This window comes from Pinus tabuliformis, chromosome 3_2 (assembly GCF_031772625.1).
Source record: "Pinus tabuliformis cultivar Carrire ecotype Pingquan chromosome 3_2, CPIR1, whole genome shotgun sequence".
Classification (NCBI taxonomy): Eukaryota; Viridiplantae; Streptophyta; class Pinopsida; order Pinales; family Pinaceae; genus Pinus; species Pinus tabuliformis.
Genome location: NC_142302.1, coordinates 853313659 through 853333427, shown reverse-complemented (window position 1 = coordinate 853333427; position 19769 = coordinate 853313659).

Below are 19769 nucleotides of genomic sequence, written 5' to 3'. Positions count from 1 at the left end.
ACTAAGAGCCAAAACCATAGAAACACAATACCATCAACTTCAAAACTAGGGATCGACACGCCCGTCGAGATACAATGGTCCGAAACCATAGGCACAACTTCCAAGGACTAACCGCCGTGGACCAAAGGTGCTTTTCCACATACACGCGCTTTTTCTGAAGCCAACCTGCGTGTACACGCGACTTGGGCTTAACAAACCTGCGTGTATGAACTTCCTTGGCAAGCTGTACTAGGATCTGTCTTCTGAGTAAGTTGCCATCACCTGAACCAACTTCTGAGTATCTGTACCAACCTCTGAGTGAGTTGCCATCAAGGACAACACTTGAATCATAATGCCAACATTTTATTCTAATAAACCAAGGATCATATGTGAAATTAATAAAAGCACACTATGGACTAAAACATACTCCCAAAACCTAGTAGTCATGACTTGTCAAATATCTATGGCAACAAAGATTTAGAAGAGGAGTTAATAAAAATAATCTCCACTTCAAGACACAAAGAGAAAATCAATCAATTGTTGTATTTTATATAAATGATATAATTTTTGAAGGAAGTATGAACAAAATGTGCAAAGGGATTGTACTGAAATGTAACAGTAGATGTCTATTATTGGTGAGCTATCATTATTCCTTCATTTACATATTTCTTAATTTGGCAAAGGCATACTCATTTCACAAACAAAGTATATCTAGGAGATGTTGATGAAATTCATAATGGAATATTGTGCACTAGTCAACACACCCATGTTCACAAGCTGTAATTGAGAAAAGACAATGAATCTGTAGAAATATATCAAATAATATATATTTCAATGATTGTAATCCTACTATATCTAACAAAATCAAGGCCAAACATTATGCAAGGAAAATGATTGATTGCATGGTGTAAATATGAACCAAAAGAAACTCATGTGCAAGTAGTGGAAAGAATATTCACACATATAAAGGGCACGTTGGACTTCCACATGTAGTACTCGAGAGGTGAAAATTATACTTTAACAACACGTATGCATGAAAATTGGGTAGGAAATTTTGATGAAAAGAAAAGTGCAAGTGGTGAAGCAATCCATTTGGGAAATAAATTAACGTATTGGTTGAGTAAGAAATAGCCTTCATTTTTTCTATCCATAGTAGAAGGCAAGTATATAGTAGCAACATCATGTTGCACACAATTTCTTTGGATGAAGCATACATTGAATTGTCTTAAGAGAGAATATGATCACCCAATATCAATACTTTGTGACAACGCGAGTGTAATAACTATTTCAAAGAATCATGCTTTGCACTACAAAACAAATAATATTCTAATCAAATATCGCTTCCTAAGAGAACAATTAGCAAGATGAAATGTTGTTGGGTCCCTATAATACTAGTGATTACCCCATTAATATTGTAGTTATACCCCTTATTTATATTGTTGTGCCCCTATTACCACCATATTGTTATTTCTGTGCCCCATAGAATCCCTCTATTGTTATTTTTGTGGCTTTATATTATTATTGTTAGGTCGGCTGGATTATATTGTGACTCCTTAGACTCCTATATATAGAAAGGAGGTTTTGTCATTTGTATCATCCAAGAATTGTTCATTTATGTAATGTAAAGGAGGTTGACCCCTTGAAGAGGCTGAATTCTAAGGCGTTGATCTATCTTTTCTATCTTTTCTTGAGCTGGTTTCATAACATTTGGTATCAGAGCTTTGGATTCTAGGGTTTCGCTGCTCCAAACAGGTCATCGTGGAATTTTCACTATAACTTTTTTTCTGTGACATTTCAGAAGTCAAAAAAAAAACCCATTTGAGAAGAAATCGCGCTGAACCTTGGTTCCAAATTTCAGAGCTTTTCGCGCGATATTTGCGGATATATGATCTGAGGAAGTTGGTCTTTTTGCAGACTCCTGAATTACATTCAAAACAGGTGACCTGGGGAAATCGTCATAACTTTCTCTCTGGGGATCGGATTGAAATTTCGTAAGAGGTTACAGAAAGAGAATGGACTGTAGTTTCTTGTGTGTGTGTTTCAGATTCAAAGGTTGAAACAGTGACGCGTGGCACGTCGTACAAGTTCGCTCTACTGAACCAGTCTAAAAGCAAGTCACTGTGGGAGATTTCACATAACTCTTCCTTGGAGAATCCAATTTGGCTCAGACTTGTGGCATTGGAAAGAGGACATAGAAGGCTACTATAGGTAGCAATTTCAGAACTGGATGATCCAAAATTACAGAGATACATCAGATTCAATATCAAGCTTATATAAAGTGAAAAAAGGTGTGTAGTTTTTTTAAATTTTTGTGTAAGCTTGGTTTAACGGAATTCAAAGGGCATAGTAAAGCATTATTATCGGTAACTGATGCCCCGAGGAAAGAAAATGCAAACACCTAGTAAGGAACCTGAAAGCTCTAGCATGACTCATGAAGAAGAGGAAGAAATGCTACATGATATATCAAAATTACAAGAACAAGTGCAACAAATGTCACGCTCACAAAAGCTAACAGAAGCTAAGATAAGTGGCGTGGAATCTAAGATAAATGGCATGGAATCTAAGATAAAGGGTATGGTAGCTAAGATGGAGGATTCGATGGCCGATTTGAAGATAGATTTGAAGACAGACATGGAAGAATTGAAGAAGTTTCTACAAGAAAAGCTCACTAATGGTGAAAAGGTAGTAAAGGAAACTCATGATGAGAACAAAAGAAATGTTAATCATGATTCCATAGACGCTAATGTTGGATCGAAGAATCACCATATTCCAAAAATCGATATGAGGAAGTTTGATGGCAAGGATCCCGCCACATGGATATTACAGATGGAGCAATTCTTCGATCTCAATAATGTGCAAAACGCACAAAAGGTACGTATGGCAACTGTATATTTGGAACCAAATCAGTTTGTATGGTATCAATGGCTTTTCTCTCGTAAACAATTTATCACTTGGGCAATTTTTACGGAAGAATTGATAGCACATTATGAAGATACAAAAAGCAACACTTTTTTTAGCCAATTGATAAGTCTCAAACAAAAGGGTTCAGTAATGGAGCACATTGAGGAGTTCCAAAAATTGAACATAAGGGTAAAAGATATTCCAGAGGAGCATAGGATTGATGTGTTCATAGGGTCTTTAAAGGATAATATCCAACATGATGTTCACCTTTGGGAACCTGATTCATTAGAGAAGGCATTCAGGTTAGCAAGAAAAATGGAAAGCAAAATTATGGCAACTAGGAAGCATACCACTCACAACTATAAAGACGGAAGTGTTGTTGCCCCTAGTCTTCCACAACCTATAAGGTTGACACCACAACAATTGGAAGAAAAAAGAGCAAAAGGGCTTTGTTACAGTTGTGATAGCAAATACACTAAAGGTCATAAGTGTGCTGAGAAGAAATTATTCTACATAGATTGTGAAGAGGAAGAAGAAAAGGAGCAAGAAAGGTCAAAAGAAGAAGATATACTCCAGGAACAAAGCCTAGATGAAGAAAAAATAAATCCGACCATATCTTGTAATGCATTGGCGGGAATTACCACTCCTCAAACCATCAAGATAGAAGGACAAATCAAGAAGAAAAAGGTAATAGTGTTGATTGATTCAGGAAGCACCCACAATTTTATTCATTGTAGGGTAGCAAAAGAATTGAATTGCTTCCTATATCCAGCACCAGAGTGTCAAGTGATGATTGCAAATGGAGGAACAATAAATTTCTCTGGAAAGTGCCATAATATCAAGCTATCCATGGGAGAATATGTATTGACTAGCCCAATGCTTTCCATTCCAATGGGAGGTGCTGATGTTGTACTAGGAGTCCAATGGCTACAATCCTTGGGTACAATAGCTTTTAATTTTCAAGAACTTTTCATCAAATTTTCTACGGAAGGAAAGGAAGTTGAATTAAGGGGTATTGCAGGGAAACCAGGAAAGATAATCAGCTCTAATGGCATGACAAAGCTTCTAAAAAAGGAGCAAAGAGGTGTAATTGCACAATTATGTTCGCTAGATGTTTCCACATTGGAATCATCTATTTCTCCAGATCTCCAAAAAGTCCTGGACAATCATTCCAAGGTATTTGAGACTCCCAAAGGTCTCCCACCTATGCGTGATCATGATCATGCTATTCATCTGATTCCAGGAAGTGTTCCTCCAAACATCAGGCCGTACAGATATCCCTATGTCCAAAAAAGTGAAATTGAACGTATGGTTGCAGAAATGCTAGAGGCTGGTATAATTCAACCAAGTCAAAGTTCTTTCTCAGCTCCAGTAGTATTGGTGCACAAGAAGGATGGATCATGGCGCATGTGTCCGGATTATAGGGAGCTCAACAAGCTCACTATTAAAGATAAGTTCCCCATTCCTGTTATTGATGAATTACTGGATGAATTGCATGGATCAATTTACTTCACCAAGTTGGATCTTCGTTCGGGATATCATCAAATCAGAATGAAGATTGAAGACATTCCGAAAACGACATTTAGAACTCATGAGGGTCATTATGAATTTTTGGTCATGCCTTTTGGCCTTACCAATGCACCTTCAACATTTCAAGGTTTGATGAATTCAATTTTCAAACCATTCCTTAGAAAATTTGTGTTAGTATTTTTTGATGATATACTAATCTACAGCAAGTCTTGGAAGGATCATGTTGAACATGTTGACAGGGTGCTACAACTATTGGAGGAGAAACAATTATATGCAAAAAGATCCAAATGTTTCTTTGGAGTCCAGGAGGTGGAATATTTGGGTCATATTGTATCTCATGAAGGAGTTAAGGTAGACCCTAGCAAAATTAAAGCCATTAAGGAATGGAAAATCCCCACATCCATAAAGCATCTGCGAGGATTTCTTGGGTTGACAGGGTATTATCGCAAGTTTGTTAAGAATTATGGGAGAATAGCAGCACCTCTAACAACATTATTGAAGAAAGATTCATTTTCATGGACTCCGGAAGCAACAAAGGCCTTTGAACATCTTAAAGAGGCAATGTGCCAAGCACCGGTCTTAGCTACACCGGACTTCACAAAAACCTTTATTGTGGAATGTGATGCTTCAGGAAATGGAATTGGTGTTGTTCTAATGCAAGATGAAAGACCCATTGCTTTTGAAAGTCGTCCAATCAAGGGAAAGTTTTTAAGCAAAGCTATTTATGAGAAGGAAATGTTGGCAATACTCCATGCACTTAAGAAATGGCGACCCTACCTAATGGGAAGACACTTCAAGGTAAAAACGGATCATGATAGCCTTAAATACTTTTTAGAACAAAGATTATCCTCTGAAGAGCAACAAAAGTGGGTCACAAAGATGTTGGGTTATGACTTTGAAATCATCTACAAAAAAGGGAAGCAAAATGTGGTGGCAGATGCACTCTCAAGAAAGGATGAGGATGTGGAAGCATTGTTGTGTGCCATTTCTATTATCCAACCAGATTGGATAAACGAAGCAAGGGAGGAATGGAAGAATGACGAAGAAGTGTGGGCACTTATTCGAAAGCTACAACAAGATTCCAGTACTTCTGATACATTTAGCTGGCAAAATGATTCGTTATGGTACAAAGATCGCTTATACCTCTGTAAGAATTCCCAGCTAAAACAAAAGATTCTTATGGAATTGCACACTTCTCCCTTAGGAGGGCACTCAGGATTTTTAAAAACTTACCACAGGGTTAAGAAGGAATTTTTTTGGGATGGCCTTAAATCAGATATTCAAAAGTTTGTGGCGGAATGTTTGGTTTGCCAGAAAAATAAAGTTGAAACAATTAAGACACCGGGTCTATTACAACCTTTATCCATTCCAAGCCAACGTTGGGAGGAGGTTTCAATGGATTTTATCACAGGTTTACCCAAGTCTGAGGGAAAGAGTGTCATCATGGTGGTAGTTGACAGACTTACCAAGTATGCACACTTTTGTGCATTATCACATCCATTTAAAGCCAGTACAGTTTCTACTGCATTTATGGAAACAGTTCAAAAGCTACATGGAAACCCAAAGATTATTGTAAGTGACAGAGATCCCATTTTCACTGGAAATTTTTGGACAGAATTATTTTCTTGTCTTGGTACTCAGTTAGCTCATAGCTCATCTTATCATCCTCAATCTGATGGGCAAACTGAGATAGTAAACAAATGTTTGGAAGGATATCTTCGTTGCTTTGTATCTGATAAACAGACACAATGGGTCAAATGGTTGCCTCTGGCTGAATGGTGGTATAACACTTCCTTCCATACAGCAACAAAAATGACCCCATTTATGGCACTTTATGGGTATCAACCACCATCCATCACATCATATTTAAGAGAAAATTCTAAGGTTCAGGCAGTGGAACATCACATCGAACATCAACAACAAGTCCTCCAACTCTTAAAGGATAACCTCGTGTTGGCACAAAATAGAATGAAACAACAGGCAGATCAACATCGCAGTGAAAGAAGTTTTGATGTAGGTGATTGGGTATTCCTACGGCTACAACCATATAAGCAAATGTCCCTAAAGCAAGCTAAGAAGGATAATAAATTATCACCAAAGTATTATGGTCCGTACAAGGTGTTGCAAAAGATTGGTACTATGGCATACAAATTGGAGCTTCCTGCAGCTTCTCGATTGCACCCAGTTTTCCATGTTTCATGTTTAAAGAAGGTTATAGGTGACAAGCTCCCAATTCAAACAATATTGCCAGAACTTGACGAGGAAGAAAAATTATATTGGAACCGGAAGCAGTCACAGAAACAAGAACTCGACAGCTACGAAATCGATCAATTTCAGAGTATCTTATCAAGTGGAAGAACTTATCCGCTGAAGATTCCACATGGGAGGATGAGAATTTTATGCAGAAGTATCCAGAACTACTCAAGCGTTGAGGACAACACTTTTTTGAAGGAGAGGGGCATGTTGGGTCCCTATAATACTAGTGATTACCCCATTACTATTGTAGTTATACCCCTTATTTATATTGTTGTGCCCCTATTACCCCCATATTGTTATTTCTGTGCCCCATAGAATGCCTCTATTGTTATTTTTGTGGCTTTATATTATTATTGTTAGGTCGGCTGGATTATATTGTGACTCCTTAGACTCCTATATATAGAAAGGAGGTTTTGTCATTTGTATCATCCAAGAATTTGTTCATTTATGTAATGTAAAGGAGGTTGCCCCCTCGAAGAGGCTGAATTCTAAGGCGTTGATCTATCTTTTATATCTTTTCTTGAGCTGGTTTCATAACAAATGTCAAGTTGGAATATATTGACACCAAAGAACAAATTTCAGATATTTTAACAAAACCCCTTACCAAAGAGACATTTGAGTATCTCACATATTAAAATAGGTCCATCTCATCATAAAGTGTGCAAGGAGAAGAAAAAGTTTATGGGTGGCATCCCTTTGCCATTGATGTCGAAGGGGGATAGTTGTAGACAAGGGAATTATTGTAGCAAGGGGGACTTACATAAAGAAGCCAAAAATGAATTAGTGGTTTCAAACCCATGGTATTGGATGTCGATGGTATTTTCCCATATTATTTTAAAGAGTCAGATAAAAAAGAAAATGATTTATTTTAATGTGCATTTTTTGAATCAAAACATCTCTTAATGAATGGTTATAATAATGTATAATAGGATAAAGTATTGAGAGGAAAGATGAGAGAGTGAAAAAAGTAATAATCTTATAATAAATAATAACATTTGAAAATTTTGGTGGAGTGGAAATTGAATATCATTTGTAGAGTGGATATTGAATGTCATTTGTGAAGCAACAATTGAATATCATTCATGGAGTGATAACTGTATATCATTTGTGGAGAAATGATTGAATATCATTCGAAAGGAAAACATTGGGTGAGCAGATTTAATGAATCTATATGCCAATATAATGAAATGGTGAGTAGATCTAAAGAGGCAGTGAGTAGATCTAATTTTTTAGTGAGCATGGCTTTTTTAAAAAATTACATGTAATTCGGTGCCATACGAATTGAGAGATTGGCGTCTCTTTCTCGGTTGGTGCTTAGTGGTTGGGATTGGTTTCTCCATTATATTAGTGTCAAGATCTAGAAAAGTAGGTTGGTTTCTCCATTATATTAGTGTCTATGAGGATCTAGAAAAGTATGTTGATGTCTACTAGGGTTTGTGTCGGTTGGAATAGGTGTCTCCAGTGGGCTACTAGTGCTTATGAATTCTTGTAACAATATTTTGTTTCCTACAAAGAATTTTAAAGAAACGTTTGTGGCCTTCTCCTAAAAGGGTTTCCATGTAAAACTTGTGTCTCATATTTTTCATTTGATAGATCTCATATGTGATTGTTCTCTCATGATTGATACATTTTAAAATAAGAAAAAATGTACTAATTCACCTTCTTTCTCAATGTAATCATGTGCTCAACAAAATTTTTCCTACAAAAGAAATTGTATAACTTGAGGATGAAGGATGGAGATTAAGCGAAAAAGAATTTAAACACCTTAAATATTGCGTTAGTCCAACTATTATGTATCAATATTAATATTTTAGATGTAGATAAATGTATTACTTTTTTTTGTTCTCTATGAGGCTAATGTGATAGTCTATTTTTTTCTATAGGTAGTAATGCAACTACTTCAGGTTTTGATGAAATATTATCATCCTTGCTATCATAGGAGCTGACATAGAAAAACATGGTAAACCATAACATAGATATCTTATGTATAAGAGGGAATTCATAGGATAGAAATAAAAATAATTTCACAAGTGGAAGATCTAAATATAGATGAAGATATAAATATCTAAAAAAATTGTAAAGGTATGTTGGAGATGTGGAAAAGAAGGGAATCACAAGCAACATTGCATATCCAAATATGTTTAGGGAATGGATTTAATTATTCTCCTTCTACATAAGCAAAATCATAATTAAAAGAAAGGGGGGATATATATATGGATTCTTTAATCACACATGGAGATCATGAGGCATGGTTGGTCAACTCAGGAGCATTTTTTCATATAACTCCTCATAGGGAGTGGTTTTGCAAGTATGAAAATCATGATGGAGATAATGTTCTCCTATGAGGTGAATTAACAACTAAAATCATAGGACAAGAAAAATTTAAGTTGAATATCATGAATGAAAGGATTAGAACACTCCTTGAGGTTTTGCACATCCAAGGATTGGTTAGAAGTTTGATTCGTATAAGCAAGATGAGAGATGGAGGTGTAAAAATAGTGTTTGACAAGGAAACCTGCAAGATGGTTCATGGAGAAATGGTATTTCTAAGGGTTGATTGGCTTTTCACTTTGTATATACTACTAGAAATTACCTATAATGATCAGCACAACATTTTTTTTTTGTTCCTGAGAGTGGAGCTGAAAATGAAAAATATCTTATAGTGTATGGAGAGAACACCTCTATTATGGCATCAAAGACTACAACATATCAAAGAGAAGGGCCTTCAAATAATGTGAAATAAAGGTATGGTTGAATGTTATGGATCCCACTTATAGGTATATTTTGAGATTCATTATGCTATCCTCCAGCTCTTAAAATTGTCTTTTTCTCACATTAATTCACATTCTTAGTCATAATATGCTTAGCAAGAAGAGAAAAAGGTGTTTGTCATAGTATGTGGCCTAATGAGATTAAATTGCAGGAAAAATAAGCATTTTTGAGGCATTACTATGCAGAGGCTTGATGGAGACAACCAAGAGAGAATGTAGGGAGGTTGTCCACCTCCTAAACTCTCTAACTAGACTTGAGATCACCAAATCCTCATTCACAAGCTTGAATTCACTAACAATTAAGTAACTCCAAGTGCAAGTGAACCTCAAGGAGGACCAGATTCACAATTTTCAAGTTATTGGAGGGAACCTCTCTTATTTTCAAGGGAGTAGCTATCAGCTACCTTTTTGTATAAATAAACTAGCTAAAAGGCTCATTAGGATTTGAATTTTTAATTCAGTCAAGAGTAGCTATTAAGCCCAGGACCTGACCTTGTTATTGTTAAATTTCATGTGATTTATCAGAGTACTAGTTTTTGCTAATGAGTATTTTGTTACTGAGCTACATCTAAGCTACTTCTAGAGGGTTGAAACCCTTGGGTTTGGGCCCAACCCAAATGATTTATTCCATCCCCTATATTTATGTCTTTCTCTTGTTTCCAAGCATTTCATGTCTTTCTTTTGTTGCAGTAGATGTTAATCTATAATAAATTGTGATTGCAAGCTTTCGTATCATCTCTCTTATGGGAAGAGTAATTGGAAGGATTTACAATCTCAGTCCAAAAACAATTTTTTATGATTTCTTAGAAATATCTAGATGGTATTTATCCTTTTGCATGATTACTTTATACAAATTAGGAGTTACTTTAGTGATGAGAGTAGTGTTGTGAAATAGAACAAATGTCAATCAAATTCAACTCATCTTTTCTACCACTTTTTATCTCACTGTGTTATTGATTATTTGATGCATGCATTTGGCCAGTTGTAGGGTTTTGATTGATCTGCAAGGGTGGGAACACCTTTTCATCTCCACTTGGACTTCTCCATCTTCTCCCTTTACCCTTCACACTACTCTCAAACTTTGTTTCCACAGTGATTCTACTTAGGCAATTAAGGACAGCATGGGCATCCACCTTGGTGCAAGACAGACCTCCGAGAGGTCTTGAGCTTGGCTAGGAGGCTCCCCCAACATTCATTCACTCCCTCCTACCTTCATACCTCTTTTCCTACCTTCAAAACACCATATCGACCATCAAAAGGCTCTCAGAACCCCTCCTGTAGCAATACAGAGCCTCTTCTAGCAACAAAAGACCTCCTATAGAAGCACCTCTAGCAGGCATGTAACACAATTTTCCTCCACCTGTTTTTCTCCCCACTTAACCTCAACTTGCTTGATGAATAATGACCCCCAAATTTTGATTTTATGATCCAGAGAATCTCTTAAACCAATCCATCCTCCTCTTTTCCTCACTACAAAAGATAGTGGAATTAGAGTTTTTCATTCACAACCATGTTACAAGTTAGATTTCTGATTTTCAAGAAAAGGTAAGATAGATCAATGATACATACAAGTAGGTTATTGATTTTATGAAATGTGCAAAATAGAGTAGCTTCAATTCTATAAGTAGACTATCCCTTTTTCTCATGTAATGTTAATTAGCATCTACAAGTTGAATGAATGGAAATTTTTACTTTCAAAGTTAAAATCAGTTTCATTAGGAGTTTCCACTATAGTTCAGTTAGAGGAATGGTAGGTGAGCACCTTGCTTTGATGTCATGATTAAGGGTGGCATGAGTAGACCTGTCCTATTGTGCATACAACACTGTCACCTCTAAGTTTGTATGAACCCCGGGTTTATAATTTAAGTTGAGGAGCCCTTGGGAGTTGCAACACTCTTGGTGCAATACCAGGGCTCACCACTTTTTGGTGTCATTTTCAGGGAGGTGTCTAAGTAGATTTTGTCTATTCTTAAACATTCTTCTTTTTGTTTATCAATCCTATTTCTTGAAAAAGTGAGAAATTAAAAAAAAAAAAAAACTTTCATGCCTCGTAGGAGTAGGGATAACTAAAGAAAATTTTACCAAAAACCCCCACACCCTCAAGCAACCAACCTTCACTCTTCTTCATTGGTTGTGAACTTCCCTCTCTTACTATAGGGGAGCTATAAAACTATTTAGGTGAGCCAACTGAAACTTTTGAAGAGCCTATTGGAGAAAAAGAACCTACCTCACCTACTCAAACTATGGTTGAAAACCAGAACAATTAGATTTTCCCTATCATAAAAACCAATGGAGAGGGTAGAATGAAAAATATAATCTATACTGCATTTCCAAATTTCCATGCCCTAACCTCTAAATATACTGACATCTTCATGTTTGAGTTTGTTGTTGTCTGTAGGACCTATGGCTATTCCTTTGATGAGCAGAAGATAAATTTGTTTCCTTCTACCCTCAAAGATGCATCCTTGTGTTGGTTTATGAGTCTACCTGAAGGAAACATCACTACCTGGGCCCAAATGCAACAAACCTTTAATGATAAATATCAAGATAACTATAGTTCCAAAGAAATAAAGGAGGAAATATTTAGGATGACCCTTGGACCTAATGAATCTTTGGAGGACTATGAGGAAAAGTTTCAACTAAATTATAGCAGGGCCAACCATACCCTTGATACTGAGTAACTCAAGCTATTTCTTCTTTGAGGGATTAGGGAAGAGGTAATGGAAAACCCTCAACATGCTATCTGGAGGAGATATCTACCAATATGACATCAAAATTGTTTTCAAGAATTACTCTAGGGTTGTTAGGAAGAAGGATAGGTCTAGCCAAAGCTTGGTCAGTTCCTCTCCCTCCCTAGCATCCATCAAACATGAAATAGGGAATGCGTTGGAGGATTTCAAGAGTGAAATGTTGCACACTTTTTCCCCGCATATAGATATTATGCAAATAAAAAGGAAACAAGAGGAATTAGAAAGGGTACTAGCTATTTTTTGCCCTAGATGCACTAAAAGACATCCTAGGAATGAATGTCCACTAAATGCCATAGAAATAGTACTATTATGTGAAGATAATCATGCAATAGAAAAATGTGCCTCTCTGCCAGGCCTAAAGGTTGTATACCAGGAAGGTGTAGAGAGTGGGTCAGAACAGTTGTTCTTCATCAATGAAACGAGACCCCTAGGACCTCAACCATATTAACAAGGCATGAAAGGTGCACATTATCCTCACTATGATGCAAATCAGAATACATCTTTCCAGCCTTGGTACCCTTCCACTCATCCATCATGGTCCACGCCACTGCCTTGGCCTTATGCTCCTCCATATCCTCAACCACCTTATGGCCTTATGCTTATTCTCCTCCATATCCTCAACCACAAGGGTGGTGGCCTCAAATAAACTAACCTCCTACTTTACTGCCTCCACCCCAACCTCAACCACAACTAATTCATTATACTCCACCTAAGCAACCTCAAATGCATGATCGGCCCAATCTGAACCCAAACAATAAGCAAGCACAACAGGTCTATAGTGGGAAAACATCATATCATGCTTATGCTATGGAAATACAATAAATCAACCTTCATTCTGGGCGGGTGCTCCCAGATAATCATCCACCTTCTCCACCTGAAGAGCTTGAAGAACAGAAGGAAGAGATTGTCCCTCAAGTCAATGCAACCCCCTATCTTGAAATGTTGGTCCACCCTAACTAGCACACCCTAGAAGAGGTCGAACTTCTGGGAGAATTGAATAATCTATGTCAAGATACCCCTTATCTAGGCCATTAAAGATGTTCCCATCTAAAACAATATTATCAATGAAAAATGTTTCAAAAGTCCTGGGAGAAGAAGAAGAGATTCCCCCACTATCAATGTTGTTGGACAATTATCTGATCTGATTCTTGGGAGGATGATCTCCCCAAAATACCTAGACCCTCGTAGCCCAGTAGTGGATATGCACATTGATGCCATTATAGTCCCAAATATCCTGATTAATCTTGGTTCTACAATCAATGTGATGGCTAGGGAAACCATGTTGAAGCTCAATATCCAAGGGGATTTGAGAAACACCACCACAGTGTTGCATCTTGTAGACACATCCACAATATCTCCTAAGGGAATTATTGAGGATGTCATGGTATGCATTGACTCCTAGGAGTACCCTACTAATTTCGTCGTCCTCCAACCCAAAACCAAGCTTAATGGTTATCCTCTCATCTTAAGAGGACCTTGGTTGGCCACTACTGATGCCTATATTAGCTGTAGGGTTGGGAACATCACTATCAAGAATGAAAATTTATCTAAAAAACTTATGTTGTATCCTCTTGTTCAAAATTCTATTAAACATGATGTACCCATATGTTTAGAGGATGAGCAAGAGGATGAATTGTATCATACAATTCCCTACCCAGTCTGCGTTGTAGATACTGTTATAGGAGGGGGACAACTTGATGAAGATGACCTTATTGACCATATCTTTCAAAATCAACCTCCCACTCCCATTCCAGTCTATGAATTACTGAATAAATCTGAGAGCAATCCTTGGACTAACTTGTGATCTGTTGACTCTCGCCTAGGACATGTCAAGATTGTAGAGGTTGGCCCATCCATAACTCTAAATATCAACCCTTCTCTCTCGGCCAAACAGGAAGAAAATTTTTACAAAATTATGAGGCAACACTTGGATGCTTTCGCTTGGGATTATAAGGAAATGAAAGGTGTACATCCCTTAGATTGTACTCATCATATTTACATCAAAGAGGGATGAAATCCTGTGCGCCAACACTAGAGAAGGATGAACCCATCTCTTAAGGACATTGTGAAAGAAGAATTACAAAAGTTACTAGATTCAAAGTTCATATACCCCATTTCATATAGTGAGTGGATGTCACATCTTTTTTTAGTTCCCAAGACGAATGGGAAGTGGAGATTTTTTTTTATTATGGGGACCTTAACAAGGCTACAAAAAGGGACCATTTTCCTTTGCCCTTCATTGACCAAGTCCTAGATGGCCTTGCAGGAAAGAAATTTTTCTCCTTCCTCAATGGATTTAGTGGATAAAACAAAATCCATATCAGCCCTAAAGACCAAGATAAGAAAACATTTACATGTTCTTGGGGTACCTTTTCCTATAGAGTTCTTCCATTCAGTCTGTATAATGCCTCTGCTACTTTTCAAAGGGTAGTTCTAAGTGTTTTCGCTGAATTTGGTCATGACTCTGTAATGAGCCCCAAAAATGGATGATTATTTGGGCTCATTCAACCTCCTAATTTGACTTAATCCACCATTCTCATTAGTTTATTGCATTTTTTTGATTATATTTATGCTAATAGAGTGAATTGGGTTAGTCATTATGCCAACAAGTCTAAGGGGTGCTTTGTGTAGCCTTTTTGGTCAATTTGGAGACAAAATTGAAGGTCTTAATGAGCACTTGGCAGCCAAATTCGTGGGAGAACAAGGGAGAGGATTTGTAGGAAGGTGCCCCCTTCATTTATGGGCCCTTACCTCGAATTCTCCACCATCAGCTCGGAGTTCAAGGGCCACCAAATCAATTAGCACAAGGGCAGCCAAGCAAGTCAAGTAGGATTGCTGTTAACTACAAGTTTTGGGCAGCCGAGTCCCTAAAGTTTAGGAGGACTGTTGGGGTCCTCAATTAGTATAAATAAGAAGGCTTAGGGCCTCATTTTGGTTAGCTAGTGGTTAGTCATTTTGTAGCCAGTAGTTAGTCACTTTGTAGGTAGAAGTTAGCTAGCTTGTAGTTCGATTTTAGTCAGTAGATTAGCTTTGCATTTCAGCACATTTTCAAGCTTCCCCTTTGTGGACAGTTTTGATGTAACTCTTCTTTTCTTGCTCAATAAAGATGAATCCGGCTTTGCACCAGCTCTAAATCTCTCTTAGGAGGCTGTAGCTCTTGGGGTTGGGCCCATCTCAAGTGCCCAATACCTCCTTTGATTATCTTTATGTGTTTTTGCTGCATTCTTAGAATAAAATCTGCTATTTAGATCTAAATCTTGTTTTGTTATTTAGTTTGTTTTTTGATGAGTAAAATAGCTTTTCATGCTCATATTTAGTTGATAGGTTGTTAACAGAAAAAGCTTCAAGAAAAGGGCCAACAAACATCTATGGTTTCACCTCTCCCTCAGTGGGATCAGGAGCTGTGACTAGGATGACTTTGCTTCCCACAAAAACACTGACTTTGCTTTGCCATGCAATCATTAGTGTTTGGTTTTCATTTGCAGAAGTTGGTTACATGTTCAGATCTTTGAATGCTTCATTGCATAGTTAATATACATGGTTTCCTCGCAAATAAAGCTGTTGTCCATTCTTGTTACTGTTAGATAGATCATATTAGGGTAGCATAACTAGATCTCTTTTTTCTTGCATGTCTTTGTTGGTTCAGTTGGAAACACAAATTGCAGACAACCTATACCACTTCTCTGTCTACCCAGACTCCCTCAAACCCATCTTCTCCATATCCTAACTTGGTTTCTTGCCTCACGTTGCCATACTGCCCTCATAACCCTACCTTTTGTGCAACATTACTTCAGTCTTCTTGGAAGAAGTCCAGCCATCTACACCTTCTCCTCAACTCTATCCATCGGTCCTTGGGTCATTTCAGGCCCCTACCCTGCCTCCCTATCCATTCATGCACCTTACCTCACTCACCCATCCTCCAAAATCCAATTTTTAAACATCCTGTAGAAAAATTACAGAACATCCTGTAGAAATCCTAAACATCCTGTAGAACCCCTGCAGACTTCCTGTAGAAGCTCACAAATGAGGTTTCTTGATAGAAAAACTCTGTGAAACTCTCTGGAAGGGTGTTAGGGACCCCTTAGGCCCTCTCTGTACCATCCCAACGTTTTCCAAGCATTTCTCCTCCTTGATCCACCCCTATACAGTGAAAAGCCAGTTAAAAGCACATGCATGATAACTCTAACAACTTATTCAAAAATACAAAAAGATGTTGTCTTCAGATAGAGGTAGTCTAGACACATGTATTTTACCTTCATAGAAGTAATGGCATCTCTGTGAGTAATTTGCATGCTCTCCTTTGCGTCAGTAGGACTAGCTGGTAGAATTAGGGTTTCTTAGGGTTTGCGTTTCTTTTTGGCTTTCAGTTTCTTTCCGCAAGTAGATTAGCCTCCTTTGAGTTAGCTTCCATCCATCAGTTAAAAAGCTTCTTATAAGATCTCATAGAAGTTCGCTTAAGCTCCTAGTGGACTTGTGCCAGCTGACCAAGTGACAGCTGCGGCAAGAGCTAGTACTTGTGCATACAGCACCGTCGCTTCCAAGTTTGTTACGAACTACCGGGTTGATAAAAATAAAGAAGGGAGTTCCAGGAGTTGTAGCATTATTGCTGCAATACTGGGGCCCACCATCTTTTTGGCACCGTTGCCGGGGAAGCGTCAGAGTATTGGTGATTGCAGCTTTTCTTCTATTTTCCACTACAATCTTCTGCTAAGTAGTTTATTTCATTTCCATTATGCAATTTCATTTATGCAAAAGTAGATTAGCATTTCCCGCTTTCATAGATTAGCATTTCAATTCCGCAATTTCATTTCTGCAAGTGTAGATTAGCATTTCAATTCCGCAAGCGTAGACTAGCATTTCATTCCTGCAATTTCGTTTGAGCAAAATAGATTAGTTCTTTCCCGCTTTCATTTCAATTCCGCATTTTCATTTTAGCAAGATAGTTAGTTGCAGTTCAATCTATTTCAGTTTTGCAGGTCGAAGTAGAAAAAAGCAAAAATCAACCAAAAAGATTTCATTTCATGCCTTCTAGGAGTAGAGATAAGTTAGAAAAATGATTGCACAACACCCCCACTGCTTCACACAGCCAACATTCTCTCTTCTTTGATGGCTGTGATTAAAGAACCCTTAGGTGGACAGCAAGACATATTTGAAGAACCTCAAGGGAAGAAGAAGAAGAAACCATTCCTCTGGAGCAAATGGCTACAAGCAGAAATGTTGGGAGCAACACCTCGTCCAAAGATGAATTTGAAAATCAGATCGAAGATTTCAAGAGTGATATGAGGAAGCTTCTTGCCATGCAACTGGATACCTTGTGGATCCAAACGAAGCAAGAAGAAGCCAAGAGGGCTTTGGCCATTTTTTGTCCTAGGTGCACTAGAAAGCATCCTAGGAACGAATGTCCATTGTACTCCATAGAAGTGTGTTTTGTATGTGAAGAATACCATCCTACATATCAGTGCCCTTTCTTACCTAGAATCAAAGCTGCATATCAAAGAGCCAAAGGAGCCACTGAATCACTCTGTTATATGAACCAAAGGAGGCCACATGAACCTAGATCTTATCAACAGGAACTGCAAGGGACATCCAAGACCTATTATGACCCCTATCAAGCCACTTTCATGCCTTCTTGGGGTCCCCATGCTCATCCTTCCTGGTTCACACCTCCTCCTTGTTCCTTCATAGATCCATATTATGCCCAACCAACTGCTCATTCATTTCACTCTTATGCTCAGCCACAGCCTCAGTGGAATGCACCTCATCAGGGGTGGAGGCCCCAGTACAACACTCCTCCCACTTCTTTTCCTCCACCACCTGCTCAACCGCAACCATCACCTCCTCCTCCACCAAGGCAACCCCAAATGCCTGCCCAACCACAACCCCATCCACATCCATCTCAAATATACACCCCCACTCAGCTACCCATACCACCATTTCCAAATCCACACATTGGAGTAGCTCAACTCCATTACAATGCTGAGGCACAACATGTCCAAATGACTCCTCTTGAGCTCAACGATCTTCACCATAGCTCAGGAAGAGTGTTGCAAAGCGGAGACTATATTGAAAGCATTGAAGGACCACATCCGGCAAAAGAAGATTCAAAAGAGGAGATCAAAGAACCATGGACTGCACTTGATGAAGAGAAGAGATCAGAATTAGAGATTGAGAGAGTTCCCTCATGGTTACCATCAAATCCTATATGTACTCAAGAGAAAGATCAGCAAAAAGAGGAAGATGAGAAGGTCATGATAGAAGGTGACATGAAGAATGATCCAGATCAGCAAAAGGACCAAGGATATCAGAGCTATATTGAGATATGGTTTCAGACGGTCACTAAGTTGCAGCGGTACTATCTTCTTCAGCTATGTTTGATCCCTTCAAAGTCAAATCATTTGGTCTCTGAAATCTGGATACCTGTCAAAGCATGCATTTCGAGCCTTCACATCATCTTGTCTCTAATCTCGATTTGCACATTGCTCCATTGGAAGTATTCTTACACTTGAAAATGATTTTGTTTTTCAAGTAGGGTAGGGTAGAGAAAAAAAAAGAAAAAAAAGAAAAAAAAGAGAAAAAATGAAAATAAGAAGAGAATAAAAATCTAAGGTGAAAACCTCCTCGGAGGCGCCTTAGATTGGCTCATTGATTGAAAACCTCCATGAGGCAGTCAATGGGTTGGGAAAAAAGAGAAAAGAGAATAAGATCTCTGGGTGAAAACCTCCCTTGGAGGCACCCAGGGCAGGCAATTAGGGTCAAAACCTCCATGAGGCGCCCTAGTTGTTTTTCAAAAAAAAAAAGAAAAAGAAAAAGAAAAATAAATCTAATTTCCATTGAATAATTTCAGGTTGCAGCAATGACATTGCAGGTCAGGAGGATCACTCAAAACAAAGACAAAGGAGTTTTTGTGCCTTCTAGAGGAAGCTCTATATTTCTACAGGAAACATCCTATAGAACCTTCAAGTGAGCCAGATTTGATTTTGGAAGGGGATCTAAAGCTTGGAATCCATTGGTTATGCCTGCAAGCATCCATGTTCCCATTCCTCACCCTTTTCCATCATCTTTTCCACCTCATTGTGCTTCTTCATTGTGCTTCTACAGGAAGTTCCTATAGAAATTGTAGGAAGCTAGAAATGGATTTCAAAAATGTGGTTTGGCAAACATGGTAGCTTCCTCAAGGGTTTAGAAGTCCTCCTGCACTTTTCAAACTCCTCCTCCATCATCTCCATGCCTGCATCACAACCCAAGATCAGTTTTTCTTACCATGCAACAAAACTGCAGAATGCCTTGAAGCAAAAATACCTAGAACAGAATTTGTTTTTGCCCTAACTTGAAATCCATACATCCATTTGAAAAACCATTTTACAGGGAATCATACAGGGGTGATGGCAACATGCTTGAGCAGTGTCAGCCAATTCCGATGCACGGTTTCCAAGAAATCAGCCTCCATCACCATCAGCCATTTTTGCATTTTCTCCATATCCGTGCATCCGTTTAAAAACCTGTTTCATGGGGAGATGCATATGGGTGATAGTAACCTACCCAAGCAGTTTTAGCCAATTCCGATGCACGGTTTCTGAGAAAT